Source organism: Aedes aegypti, chromosome 3 (assembly GCF_002204515.2).
Source record: "Aedes aegypti strain LVP_AGWG chromosome 3, AaegL5.0 Primary Assembly, whole genome shotgun sequence".
Lineage (NCBI taxonomy): Eukaryota > Metazoa > Arthropoda > Insecta > Diptera > Culicidae > Aedes > Aedes aegypti.
Genome location: NC_035109.1, coordinates 43235401 through 43250996, shown reverse-complemented (window position 1 = coordinate 43250996; position 15596 = coordinate 43235401). Strand labels below are relative to the sequence as shown.

At 37.4% G+C, this 15596-nt stretch overlaps 1 long non-coding RNA gene across 1 annotated transcript; it reads right to left on the bottom strand.

The window, feature by feature from the left end:
* Positions 1–13777: 13777 nt before the first annotated feature.
* On the bottom strand, positions 13778–14880 carry LOC110679245. Its single transcript, XR_002502329.1, has 2 exons — positions 14094–14880; positions 13778–14036 (listed from the first exon to the last, which is right to left on the bottom strand). It is a non-coding gene; the product is annotated as an uncharacterized LOC110679245 (long non-coding RNA).
* Between the last annotated feature and the right edge of the window lie 716 nt (positions 14881–15596).

Here is a 15596-nt window from a genome sequence, read left to right as displayed (position 1 = left end):
ATCCAAGAACAAAGTTAAATGGTCGTATTGAACAATTTAATGAGTCATCACTTATGATCAAAGTCATAAAATTGAATTCAAATCACAATGAAGGCAGAATTTTTTAGAAGAGAACTGATTCTCACTGGAAGTTTCGTATTGAATATTTTGTTTAAAAGATGAGTGCTTATGCCTTTGGAAGAAGGTTTCGAAAGAAACACCACTTCCATTTGATTTTATCTATAGCAGCATAGCATAGCATAGACTGACTGTACATACCACTTTCATTTGATTTTATCTATTCCGATAAAGAAAGAAATAGTACAAAATTAAAATAAACACTTAAGTAGAAAAAAATCGAACTTATTTTTGACCTTTGGACTCGATTTTATAGATTAATAATTCTGTTGTACAATTAGTCTTCCTTCGGCAATTCTGATACTTTCGACCTATTGCAACAATAGTGACAATGATTTCTATTGCAAATTGCTGCGCTTAAAGATTATTCTAGAATTAGTTTTCATTGTTACAAAACACGAAAACATATTTGAGAATCAACACAGAAGAACAGCGGTTGAATGGCTTCAGAGTAATGTTGTAATGTTGTAATGTTTTTCAATTTATTAAACTTTGTAAAAGATAAAAAATTGGAAAAGTGTAGCAGTTAAAGCCATATCGGTTCCCTATTTGGCCATATGTAAAATATTAATAACTTTCACATGTTAAACCTTCTCGAATGTTTTAACATCAATATATAACCACTATATTTTTGCGAAACACACAAAACCTATCGAAATGTGAAAACATTCGGATAACCATGTATGGAGAAATAGGGAACTACTATGGCCACAATTGGCACACCCACCTTACATAAATTCTTCAACTCGATTTTTTTTTATCAAAAATGTGTTTTCAAAAAGCTTATATAATTTGCAAAACCCCCTCCAGAACCAAATCCTGATTGCGCTACTGTTGAAAACCATTAACATAATGTTATCATAGTGTTGATATATTTGTAGTATCGATAAAATATAACTGCTCATATCCGGATTTTATTGACATTCTATTCAAAGAAAAATGCTTAAGGTAATATTCCAAAATTAAATCAACACTTCCAGACACAGCTTTGTCAATTTAGCGACAATATACATGAGATTTATATTAAAAAAAAAAAAAAAAATCACCGATCTCGTGTCGCATTTAATTGCCTCACACAACTACACTTGTAAATAAAACGTGCTTAGCTTTTCAATTGTATTTCTACAGCAAACAGTTGTTTTGGATTTTTATTGCGTTCACAACACTTCCAATTAACAAATCTGTCATTCACTTTTCTTAAAGAATCACATTTCGAACGGGAATCGAATAGTTTTATAGTTTTATTAACCGCAATACAATGTTTTTCTCTTGCTGCAAATCGACGAAGAAGCTGCGCAATGAGATATGCCTATCTTTTATTTTGTTGATGTAATTTTCAGCACACGAAAACTTGGGCAAAGCATGAGAACTTGTAAATCATACGCCGTTCTGTTTGGGATTGTCACAAATTACAGGAGCGTTCCCTATGAAGCATGAAATCATAGCAAGAATGTTAGCAATTTGGGGCCTTCCTTAGACGAGTGGTCCGCTAAGCCATGTGTCTGGGTTCGATCCCCGGTTGGTCCATGATCTTTTTCTTTCTTGACCTCCCTGGTCATAAGAATATAATCGTACCTGCCACACGATATACGAATGCAAAAATGGTAGCTTTGGCAAAAAAATCTCTCAATTAATAACTGCGGAAGTGCTCATTGAACACTAAACTGAGTAGCAAGCTCTGTCCCAGTGAGTACGTAATGCCAAGAAGAAGAGGAATATAGGATAGTTTATGCTTAAAAGAAGGCAAAAAAAGTTATTAAAACAATAGAAGTTTGGACGATATAGACAACTGCATCATAAGAAAATAGAAGAATATTAAATATTGCATTTAATATCATCGGAGTAACTGCAGCAATCAATTTGTTTTTATAGATTTTTCTTATTGCTGATAACTTGGTCTTAATAATGTGTTCATTTGTCACCCTTATTTCATTAGGAAGTTCAATATCAGCTTCCAAACCAATAATTATCGGAACAATGTAGCTTATAAGAACAGCCTGTTTTTAACACAAGGTAAAATCTATTTAAATTGAAATTAACAGTTTTAATAGCTATAATTTTTGTTGCATCATATTACGAAAGGACAACCAATACTTGAAAGAAGGGTAAACTTGTGATAAACACATTGAAAGCTGATTTATATGGTACTGAACAAAATTTATTCCGATAGCACAACTCAAAAGAACTATTGACATTTGAGAGAAGGGTGAGTAATATACTATTTGCAATATTTTCTCCACTTGCGGTAATCAATGAGTCGTTTTATGCCTTTATTTCATATGGTTGAATATAGCATAATTTTCTTGTGTGCCTACAGATTCAAAATTAAGCCTGATGTCGTCAGTGGGATTCAAAACATAATGTAAAACCGACCTTAAGATATCCTTGGTTATGCCATTATGCCAAATGACCTACCACCTGTACTGCGTTCTGTTATTCAAACAAAAACATGAAAAATGTGCAGCAGAAGAAGATGGCTTGTGGGGATTAAATCAATGTTGTTTTAACTGTTTCTGTATTTTAGGAAGACCTCTTAAGAGGAGGAAAATCTCATGGATAGAAAAACGCGTACAAATCAGAAGTTGCTAAATACACTGTGATAACTTCCCAATTCGCTTGAAATGTTCAAGACTTATACCGTACATGGCGGTAGTGATAAAATCGATGAAATTATTTTTGATTGATGGAAGTTCAGTGGCCATAGAAGATTTTTCATATGAGGAAATGTTTCTGAATCTGCTGTACTTTTTTCACATCTAGAATGTTGCCGTAGATGTTTCCCGTTTTGTTCTAAATAAGGTCTACAATTAGGCAGCGGGCCTTCCTGAGCCGAGTAATTAGAGTCCGCGGCTACAAAGCAAAGCCATGCTGAAGGTGTCTGGGTTCGTTTCCCGGTCGGTCCAGGATCTTTCGTTAGGGAATTTTCCTTGATTTCCCTGGGTATAGAGTATCATCGTACCTGTCACACGATATACGAATGCGACAATGGCAACTTTGGCAAAAATTTCTCAGTTAATAACTGTGGAAGTGCTCATTGAACACTAAGCTGAGAAGCAAACGTTATGCCAAAAATAAGAAAGAAGGGAAATAAACATTATCAGAGTGTCCGGATATTGAAACCATCCTGATTTAGATTCACTGCGGCATCTGAGAGTTCGTGAAATTTTGAAAGAAATATGTCCACAGTTCATAATTGGTAAACATAGCATTTGCAAGTCCTTTAAAATATTTATAGCACCTTTCTACTTGGTGGATACTTAACAATATTTTTTTTTCTTCCATTAACCCGTAAAGTGGCAGGACGGACCTTAGTGCACAAAAATGCTTCAATCTCAGTCAATAGTCATCCGAATCCAATTCTTCAAAAAGTTATGGAAAGGGGATTAGTGTACCAACATTTTGGGGGGTGACCCATCCCTCCATACCCCTCCCCGCTTTTGTTTGACTCGAAAAACCTTGGCTCTTTAGTGTTTTTCTATAGCAATTTTACTAAGCATCATGAAAACAAAAATGCCATGCAGATTTTCGTTCTCAAAACTGGTCAAAATGATGAATTCAGACCAACGTAGGCATTTTGGACCATTATGGTCCTCTCGGAAGAGGACACCGGTGAATCCGGATTTATATAGGAGTGTTGATGTGAAAATGGCTGTATCTCAGTCATATACGAATCAAATCGCATTCATTAGCCAGCATTCGCCAGCAAACCCTTAGGCTTATGTTTTTGGTGGCGCTGGAAGTTTACGCATCCCCCCTAGCCCATCCCCCTTGATGTTTAGTTTGAAATTTTTATGATTTTTTATGCAAAACTATAGAAATTTTGCTTACTACCGCAAAGAGGCTGTTTTCAAAGCAGTTTATATCTTCCACATATATCACAATGATGGCAGAATTCCTTCTTGGCTTACAATGACCTGTCTGGCCCTTCTGAAACTGATCTGGACAGCAGTGAGTACGAATTTTTTGGAACGACTTTTATAGATGCCAAAATATTGGCCATACGTCAGTCAAGAAAGCATTCGATAGGTGCATCGTAAGTCTACTTTTTGAAGATCGCGATTCAATAGGAAGTATCACATCCGTTGGCGAATCTATGATTTCAAATTAGTTTATATTGTGTGTACAAAAATTTCGGCTAAATTTTCTGAAGAAATTTTAAAAAAATGCTAATTGTTGTAGGATTTCAATACAGAAATTTAGAGATACAGGGATTCAAGAAAAATCTCGTGGATTGGATTTTTGTATTTCAAACGATAACGATTATTGGAGAATTCAAACGGCATCCGCTTGAGATTTTGATGGAAATTCTTGGATTCCTGAAGATCTTTTCTAAATTCCAAAATTCCAATCGGAATTCCAGAATTTCAACCGTTTCTCCTACTATAGTCATAAGACAAATTTCTATGCCATTCGACATCTTAAAATATACTTGCCAATGCATTCAAAATTTCCACCAAAATTCAAGCGAGTTTCAAATGTTTTTTTTTCTCGGAATGCAAAAAAAAAACATTTGCCAAGGGTGCCTGTTTTTGATGTCTATTTTCTGATAAGTGAAATTCTGATGAAATTCCGATTTTTAGATTTTGTTAGAGGTTATAAGATTTCGGTTGGTGGTAATCTCAAGGTTGAGGAAAGTTTTCTGAGAATCGGGTAGAAGCTCTTAGCAGTCTCGTATGATTTCTGAGATTCCGTGGATTCCGAAACGAGTTCTGGAATTGCGATGTGTCTTCTGGGATTGCAATAGGAATTCATATAGTTCTTCTGGTTTTATTGCGGGTATTCTGAGATTTAGCTGGGAATGTTGGGATTTTGAAGTCAATTCCTGGATATTCACTCTAGGATATTGGAGCAATTTTTGAGTTTCTGGAGAAAATTCTGATATTTTACAATTCTGGGTCTGTGGAAATAATTCTGGAATCTTTATGGGAATTCTTGGACAGGTTCCTCAATTTTTTTACTGTTGAAATTTTGGTAGGTTTTCTTAGGAATATAGTTGTAACTGTTTGGACAGCAGTTGTTGTTCTGGGATTTTGGTAGAAATGTTGCTATTTCGGTGGAAGTTACTGAATTTGGAAGGAATTGTCGGTATTTCTTCTTAGATTCAATGAAAGTCCCGGGATGTCACTGCAAATTCCAATGGTGTTCTGAGATTGCGATTACATTTCAGATTCAAATATGCATTCTGAGATTATGGAAAGGGTTCTTTTATTTCAGTAACAGTTGTGAGATTTCAATAGGATTCTGATAGCACTCTGGAATTTTAGATGTAGGTTCCAGTGAATCCTGCGATCTCAATCTGAATCTTAGAATTTTATAAAGCTGTAAAAAACCAATGAATTCGATGGAAAATCTAGAATTTGGGTGTAGTTTTTAGCTTGGGAAGAGTTTTGGATATCGGTTCAAATTCTGAAATGTTCATAGAAGTTTTGAGTTATGAATTAGATCGATCACTTTGGAATATATTGCAGTCAAATCAGCTGAGTTTATTTCATTTGAACTCAACTCGTCCAACTTTCACTCAATTCATGTGAGTACAACGAGATGGTTCACATGTTCATATCGCATTCTATACAAATAAGCTCAAGTGACTTACTCATTCTTACCCTAAATCCCAAATCCCACATTATGTGAGGATGAAGATTTAGGAGGGAGTCATAAGATTCCGGTGAGAATCCTGAAAATTCAATACAAGTCCGAAGTTTTGAAGAAATTTCTAGGATTTTGAATTCCTGGGTTTTATTTAGTTCTTTCTTTTTTTTTTCAGAAAGTTTTGGGTTTTGATGGGAAATTTCAGGTTTTTTTGCATATTCTAAGAAGAATACTGGTTTTGCACTGAGTATCATGCGATGTTGATGTGAATACTTGAATCTGAATAAATATCTGAGGATATTAGAGGAACACCTAACATGTATGTGGAAATCCCTCGTTTTCAAAACAATACTTAGAATTTTACAGGTAATCCTAGAAATTATATTGAAACTACTGGGATTACGGTAAATGGGAATCATGATTAGAGGCCTTAGATTTTGGAGGAACTTCTGAGAATCCGATGGGAATTGTTGAATTTCTATTTTTTTTTTAAGTTTTTTGAGTCCAGAAAGATTTAGATGAGAGTTCAAAGATGTCAATAGAAAACTCTGGAATTTCAGTTAGAAATAGTGGGATTTCAGTTAGAGTAACCGGTAGAAAATTTAAGATTCTGATGTTCTAGAAACTAAAAGAATTCAATATGAATAATCTTGGATTACAGTAGAAATTCTAAAATCTAAAAAATCTTGAAGATCTGGAATTTCGATAGAAATTTTTGGAGTTTGGTTGAACTGCAGCGGGAGTTAGGTTTTATGAACATTGTTCTGGAATTCCGAGAAAGTGCTGGTAATGGAATAGACATTCTGGATTTTGTTTATTACGTCCATGCATTTCAATGGGAATTTTGGAATTTCGGAGAAATCGATTGCATGCATGGTTCCTGTATTTGAAAATGTATCTATCCAATACTTTGGTTTGAACTACTGGGATTTTGGCAGAGAATCTTTGATTCCGAAAGTAGTTGTGATATTTTTTATGGAAATCCTGATAGAAGTTCTTGATACATGATGAGTGTTCTGAAGAATTCTTGGAATTCGAAAGTAATGCTGAGAATTTGATGAGATAGTGGGTATTCTGAGATTGAGGAAATCCTATAAGCAATATGTGATTGAGGGTGAAATCCTTTCTTCAGAAAATTTAGCCGAAATTTTTGTACACACAATATAAACCTGAACTTCCAATGCAGTTTCAATTGCCTTCTCATCAAAATCTCACAACTATAATTCTCCCTATCTATCATTATCAAAATCCTAGGTTCCTACCACAACACCAGATATTATATTATATTCACTATTTATCTGAATTCCATCATATATATTATTTCCAAATTCCAGTAATAATCGGAATTCCAGTATTCTAGCTTATGTCACAATACCCATTATAAAACTTCCATTTATTTCCACCGTAATTGAAGATTGAAATCACACATTGAAAACCCAGGATTTCTCCCATAATACCAGGATTCCTATTGAAATGGCTGAATTCTCCTTGTGATGTTAGTAATTCCCCCATAATCCCTAGATGCTCATCAGGATAATAAAATACCCTAAAAAATTCCAGATTGCCATTTTTACAGAAACTATACCATAAAACTAACATTTTTGCTTTCGGAATCTGAGAATTCGTATTGAAAACTTAGGATTCTTCTGAAATTCTTAAACATTCTATAGACAGTATAGTATTCTCACCGAAATTCTTGAAAACCCACACTAAAACTCTAAATTTCAATGTAGTTCAACTGAATCCCTTGACGTCATACGGGAATCCCAGAATCTCTATTGACATCTCAAAATTCCTTTCAGATTCCAAGAGCTTTCATTGGTAGTGAATTAAGACTCCCAAAAGTTCCCCCATAAATTGCAAGAAATTATACCGAAATGTAAGAAATGATACTGAAATCGTGGAATTTCCTACCGAAATCCAAAAATTTCTATCGAAATACCAATACATCAGAAATCAAAAGATGTGTTTTCAAATTCCATCATTCCTTCCAAAATTTCCAGACAGGATTCTCTCCGGAATCACGTGATTCTCTCCAATGTTCCAGGATGATCTTCAGAATTCTAGAATTACCACAAAAACACCCGAATTCTCACCGAAATCTACGAATTTTCTAAAACTCTAGTAACCTCCTAAATCTTGATACATCAGAACTCTCAATTTCTACTGAAATCCCAGAACTCCCATCAAAATCGCAGAATTCTTACAGGAATCCAAAGATTTCAACTAGATGCTCAGAACTCGCGCCAAAATTTCTGATCGCCCATTAAAATCCAGCATTCGCACCAAACATTTGTAAAACCTCCCATAAAACCTGCACGGTTTCTGTAGGTTCCTATAAATCCCGGATTTCTTACTAAAAACCCATAACTTTCATCGAAAACCCAGATTTCATATAAGAATCCTGAGAGTTCCTACACGATTTGCAGAAAATTTGCAAAATTTAAAAATTCCCACCCATAGAAATCTCAGAATTGCTTTCAGGGCCTAAGAACTCCAACCAGAAGCACAGACTTCCAATTGGAGTCCCAGCATACCTTACATGAAATCTCAGGGGAATTGTCATTGAAATCATGGATTTCATCCGGAACTCAACACTGCCCCTCATAATTTCTTCCGGAATCGTAGATTATCTTCAATATATCTTAGGGTTCATTGGAATTTCAGAGTTCCCATAGGTATTTTAGAATTCTTTCTGGAATCCTAGGAAACTCTATAAATCTTCGGAATTCTAGCCTAAATCTTAGAATACCAACAATTTCAACTGAAATCTCAGAAAAAAGAAGTTTTGATAACTTAGAACTTCCATTGCAATCTCAAAAATCGTACCGGTGTCTTGAAGCATCCTCCAAGATTTATGAACACCAATTGGGATCCAAAATTCAAAAATATAGAACATGCACCATAAACCACTAGAATCCCTAACTCCCACTAAAACTAACTCCTATCGAAAGTCCAAAATTCCTTTTGATTGTAATATTTCTTACCAGAATCGAAGAATACCCTGGAATACCTACATGCATGCAAGAAGTATTCCTACTGAAATCCCAGGATTTCGTATTCCAAGAATTTCCAGAAATTCGTATAGTAACTCTAAAAGCTTCTACCGGATTCTTGGTAATCTCTTCAACATATCAGGACTCAACTAATTTGAAATCATAGATTCGCCAACGTATGTGATACTTCCTATTGAATCGCGATCTTCAAAAAGTAGACTTACGATGCACCTATCGAATGCTTCCATGACTGACGTATGGCCAATATTTTGGCATCTATAAAAGTCGTTCCAAAAAATTCGTACTCACTGCTGTGCAGATCAGTTTCAGAAGGGCCAGACAGGTCATTGTAAGCCAAGAAGGAATTCTGCCATCATTGTGATATATGTGGAAGATATAAACTGCTTTGAAAACAGCCTCTTTGCGGTAGTAAGCAAAATTTCTATAGTTTTGCATAAAAAATCATAAAAATTTCAAACTAAACATCAAGGGGGATGGGCTAGGGGGGATGCGTAAACTTCCAGCGCCACCAAAAACATAAGCCTAAGGGTTTGCTGGCGAATGCTGGCTAATGAATGCGATTTGATTCGTATATGACTGAGATACAGCCATTTTCACATCAACACTCCTATATAAATCCGGATTCACCGGTGTCCTCTTCCGAGAGGACCATAATGGTCCAAAATGCCTACGTTGGTCTGAATTCATCATTTTGACCAGTTTTGAGAACGAAAATCTGCATGGCATTTTTGTTTTCATGATGCTTAGTAAAATTGCTATAGAAAAACACTAAAGAGCCAAGGTTTTTCGAGTCAAACAAAAGCGGGGAGGGGTATGGAGGGATGGGTCACCCCCCAAAATGTCGGTACACTAATCCCCTTTCCATAACTTTTTGAAGAATTGGATTCGGATGACTATTTACTGAGATTGAAGCATTTTTGTGCACTAAGGTCCGTCCTGCCACTTTACGGGTTAACTCAAATAGGTAGCCGTGTCTTGTTCCCGTTATTTTGGCAGGAGGTTTACTGAAAGCTACTGGGATCATATATTGAAACAAATTGTCTTATATGTAAGTGCATCGAACATGTTGTTCGAAAAAACTCCCAATAACAGAGTGAATCTTGAAGATGCTGAAACGATTCTTTAGCTTACTTGTCCTAGAAGTTTATTGTTGGATTTTGGCAAGATCCTCTATGGATGTTCCTTGTCAAACTCTTGCAAAGATACTTGATAGAATTCTGGTTCAGTGCTTAGGTGGTGCCTTCACAGAATCGTAGCAGAATTCTAACAATATATGCGATGGATTACAGGTGAGATTTTTCATTGTGTCAGCCAAAAACATAAATACTTTAGCAGATATACTTTGATAGAACACCTTTTCGTGGTGCGTTATGGGATAAAGATTTACCAGTGAAGAGAACACGATGTTATAGTTATCAAAGGAAGGCTTATTAGTCCTTGTTACATTTTTAAACCTTGATGAAAGTCTCGGTTTTCCCAGTTGCCGAGAATGATCTTGAGACAAGAGAAAAAAAATGAGTCGAATACAACTATTTGTTTTGTAATCTTTTATTTATTTATTTCTCAAGTTTTAAAAAGAAAGGACTAGAATTCTGATGCATGGGCATGGGGTGTAATTTCTTGCCTTTATCAAGGGATCCGATTTTGACTGATGAAGGGGCGCGGCGCTGAAGAGTACACACACCACCTTCTTCGAAGGGAATAAATAGCGGAACCATTCAATTAGAATTCTTTCCTGTGATCAAGTTAGGAATTACAACTGTAGGAAAACCGAATACTTAAGCACTTCTCGATAGTGACAAAGTAACACGACATGCACTACACAAAGGACACGGGATATCTATCTATATATAAATAAAAATGGAGTGGTGTTTGTATGTCACGAAATGGCTTGAGAACGGGACAACCAATTTACACAATTCTTTCTCTGTTGTTTTCTTGAAGGGTTCCGACGTGTTCGTGTGACGAAAAAGTTTAGAAAAGTTTTCGGGAAATTTGGTAAAACGGGAGAGTACTAATATGCCATTTTGTATGGGAGGTACCATTGACATCTTCCAACAGCCTACTTGATGGCAAGACGAAGTTTGCCGGGACCTGAGACGAGACTCGCGAAGACGGTCTTCTTTTTCTGTGATTGCTGATTTTTTTTCTTATTCCACTTTGTGTTTATACCAATTATGCGCATGCTGTTCAAATCCTCACATGAATCTCTCAGCAAAAAATGATTGAGTTTGCATCACATCGAATCATAAATAGCCGTTTGAGTGAAATTTCATGCCAGCAAACGTAGCAGACATTAGAAATAATTAATCTTCTGCTTAGATTTATCAGCAACTTTGGAAAAAACTGCTCCACCGCCTGAGGTTTTTAATAACAGTTTACTTTGAACACAATACTTTTCACTTTTTCAGCCATAAAAACGGTGGGCTGCATTTGACGTTTCGTGAGAGGGGAATCTGGGCTGCATATGACGTTGATATTTTTCCTCTTCGCGAGTCTCTCTCAGGACGGGACCACTAGTACTACAATAGATCAAATATTGGTCGCAGTGGTTTATGTTCCGAACAGAAAAAAAGGGCCCGCGAGATCTTTGTAGAACTTCAAGGAGACAGCTTCAAAAAGGTTGGGAACTACTGGTCTATGGCTTCTTTGAATGTTAATCGGAAAGTTACATACTTGACATAATTTCCATATTATAATTACTTAATGAGTTCCCTAACAGTTAGTAACAGGGACTGTCCTTAAACAATGACGTCATCTATTAGGAGTAACCGTGAAATTATTTAGCATCGTCCTCTTTGTCTGATTAATTACCACGATCCATACAAATATTAAAATTATTAAACGCCTGGATGGAGCATGTAACTCGCCAGCTTTGTGACCTTCAAAAATTATATGGCAGAAATTATCTGCACTAAAACTTCGTTTTTTTTTTCAATTGAGAAACAATAATTTTGAAAACAGTATCTTACAACTGATGTCAAACTTATATTTACAATTTGTTTGTTGCGCTGCGTTACGAATCACATAGAATATCTAATATTGAAAAATTGTCGATATTTTTAGATATAATTCGTAGTAGTCTTCTATTGCCACTATAAGTGATTTATATATTGGGGTTAGGTTGGGTTAAGTTTAGGGGTCTATTTTATAAGTCGAGTCGACCAAAAATTTCACTCGACACGGCCTTGTCACTCGAGTTTTTCGACAGTTGTCACTTTAAGTGACTGGATTACTATGGGAGTCGACGGGTGACATCTGAAATATGCATGCTTACTTTGATCGACAGTGACCAGAGATGAGTCACTTGGATCTGCTCGATTTACAAAATAGACCTCTTATTTAAAAGAATTTCCTTTTTTTCTTTGAGCAGAAGATTCTATTCACCTGTAAAAATCCAATCTGTTAAGTAATATTAAACATGAAATGTTGTCAACAAAACGTTAGTAGTAATACTTTAATATTGTTTTACCAAAATAGGAATGACAGTGTTACCTAACCTAGATATGTTACCCGTAACGTGGGCAGATCACCTTTTCGCGGTGCGTAACGAGGTAAGATCTACTAATCTGAATCCTTGTCTCCTCTTGTTTGTCGGGCTAGGATATTTTTTTCTGGTAATTCAAGGATTCGCGGTGCAAAGTGCTTTGCTACTGACAACAGTTTCCTAGCAGATCGTTAAAGGCTCCCGAGACCACACTTGAAGCCAGGACAAAAATCATGAGTACTGACTCAACAAGGACAGATAAATACTGCTAATTCAAGGACTGATATGAATGCTTATTACTAAACTAGTTTGATTCAGTTTTGCTACTACTTTTTTCTGGTATTTTTGGGAACTAATCTAGAAGCATAACAAGGATGGGACTACCGATGGCTCCTAAGCAATCAGTTTGATTATATTTGATAAAAAAGTGCGCCTTCGTGGAGTTGTAAAGCTGTATGAATGTTGTAAATAGATCACATCAGATTTTTTCACCAATCTCTGAGGAATCAAAACAAAAACTGAACAGAAATCGATATATTTTTACCTATCAATGGAAATGGAGTAATTCTACATGCACTTTTATAGTATAATACTTCAAGGGTAAGGGGTAATGCCACAATAGAGCATCCGAACAAAAAGGGATATGAGAAATGGTCGTAATGTTTGGAATTTTATTTATGAATCTGTTGAAAGTTACTCTATCTAGCATATTATTCAAATGAAAATGATACATATTAGTTAAAACAGTTTCAATAGTCGATAAGACTGTTGTACATCCAAAAAACAAAACATTCATATCAAAATTGATTCATAAACCTACTTCAAACACGAGATTCAAGGGCTACTATCCAAGATAGACTATAAATCTCAACAAAATTCATGCGCTCAATGCTGTAGTCGTAACAGCCCTAGAATGGCAACACTGGTCCCGAAAGCTCATTCTCAAAACAGCATAAATAGTGAATTAGCATCATTCAGCCCGTGATCCCACCGCAGAACTGTTTACCATTCGTTCATAATGCCGTGGATTTCCCCAACAGTCGCGCCCAATGCTCAGTGTGCTTACGAGTTTTGAATAACTCCACACGACCACGGTTTCCGCCGTATCGAGAGCTGTGACTAAACCAGGCACCAGTGTTTGGTGGCGCTGCTGCCGAATGAGGAGAATGCATTAGCAGCTCGCATTGAAATTAATAAAATTTAGAAAATAACTCGAATGTGAAATCAAAGCCCGCTTTTCTGGCGATGGCACATCCTTTGAGGGTGTGGGAAAATTCAATGCTTGTTTAGCACAGCAGCAGCCAACGAGTGGTGAAAGAGCGTCCTGCTATTGATAATACGCGAATTAAGGACCTGTTTGTGGGAGACGCGGGAGGTGATGTGGTCAACATTTTTGATTACGGTCCGCTGAATCAGCTCCAAATTCAGGGAATAGTGTGCATTGGAATTGTTAAAATATTCAGCATCCCGCGTGTTATCAACTTCTATGACTGATTGTTTTATGTCGAATTCAGATCGGATGGATTGGGCTCGTCGATCTTCGGATTAATTGTTGAAAAATTTATGATTGATTGTTTTCACGGAAATTTTGTATATTTCACCGTAATTTAGCAGCAATAGTAGCAGGGATCACAACACGGCATCACTTCGCAGCTGTCGGTGATGGCCTGACCCAGCTTGCAGATAGTCTCTCCGTAAGATGTGTTGGGACATTCGCCCGGTGGTGATCGAGGACACGTTCTGTTGACGAAAACGGCGTGAGTCGTGGACATTGTCGTTTCCATTTGTTGATGATAACGGCGGCGGTGTTCGGAGACTTGTGGTTTCTAGAGAATACCGTTCATGAGTCAAAGAAACTGTAGAATTGAGAATAAGCAACTTACCGTGACGCTTACTGGTCCCTTGTAGCACGGGTTGTACCCAGTGAAAGATCTCATGTACGTTGAATTGCACAGGTCATTTTTGTTCAGTTTTTTTGTGTACATTTTCTTGCTTTTCCGATCAAGTCAAACCTTCTCTACGGGGAATCCTTTTTGCTATGTGCTGTCATATCAAATCGCAGCCTACTTGTACTTCGAGGACACGATTGTAGATCGCTTCCGTTGCAGCGAGATCGAGAGCACCCCATTGAACCCTGCGATTCGCTGGAAGATTTGGCGTGGCGAATCAGGGGATCGTCATTTCGGGCCTTGCAGCAATCACAATCCAGAGGCGGTGGTGGAGGGCAAATTTGGGATTTGCAGTGGCACTTTGGTTCGTAGCAGTTTGGATCCTGGGCGATTGTTTGGGCGATGCGGACTTTGTGCAATCTACAGCAAGGATCCAGACAAACTGCCACTGCTGCTGGACGGCATTTGGACGGTTCGGGTAATTCAGGTTTCTTGGAAACACAGCACTGGCAGGTGCACCGACAGTTTCTCACTTGCGGAACGGCATTGAAATCGATCTGTTGAATGGATCGGACTCGGGATGAAGTGCTTGAACAGGAGGATCTTCTTGAAGCGGGTTGACTACTTGTGGCTGGTGTGTTGTAGCGAAGTGGACATTGACAAGGCCGGGAGCATTTTTTGCAGTTGTCTCCTGGGAAGTTGACCTCGGGCGTTTCCTGTTCATCGCAAGGCGGAGAAAGGTAGTGTGAGGAATAGGTGGATATGAAACGAGACATTTTTGATGGGTACGATGAATTTTGAGAAAATACTGTTATCTTGATAGATTTTTGTCAACTATCGCCTCCTCTGTTTGACGGCCTTCTCTGATGCCTTTCATAGTCTGGAAATCAACAAACGATATGGTTCGTTTTACTTGGGATAAATATCTAGATGTTTTAATACCCAGCCCGATTTAACTTCATTTAACCAATAATAACCAAAAATTCTCTACAAATTCACCCATTTTGTTTATAACGGGAACTAGGGTCGGTGTACCAAGTCGGTTGAATGAGTCGATGCGCAGCTAGGAACAGATATTACTGGTGGCTAGCCAAAAAGCTTCTCCGCAAGCTACAGCAGACCAACCGTGGCCCATAGCATTTGCGATGGGTCGCTACCGAAAGCAGAAGGCGGATAATAAATCTTCAAGCTGTTTAGTGGAATACCTATAGGCCGTCTTCAGTGTCGTGTACTAGACTCAACTTAGTTGTCGAGTGTAGTACACAACACTGAAGACGGCCTTACAGTTGAGGTCGAAATACGCGTATCTGTCAAAAGATACAAACCCCGGCACGAAGATCATGTGCGACCCTCGTAGTGACTATGAGAAGGCCGGCAAAGGGGCTGGAATTTTACACGCACGATGCCCCCGGTAGCAAGCCGTTGAAGGTGCTCATTCGAGGGCTGCCGGAATACACCCCGGAGACAATCATCGAGGACATGGTGGTGGCCGGACTG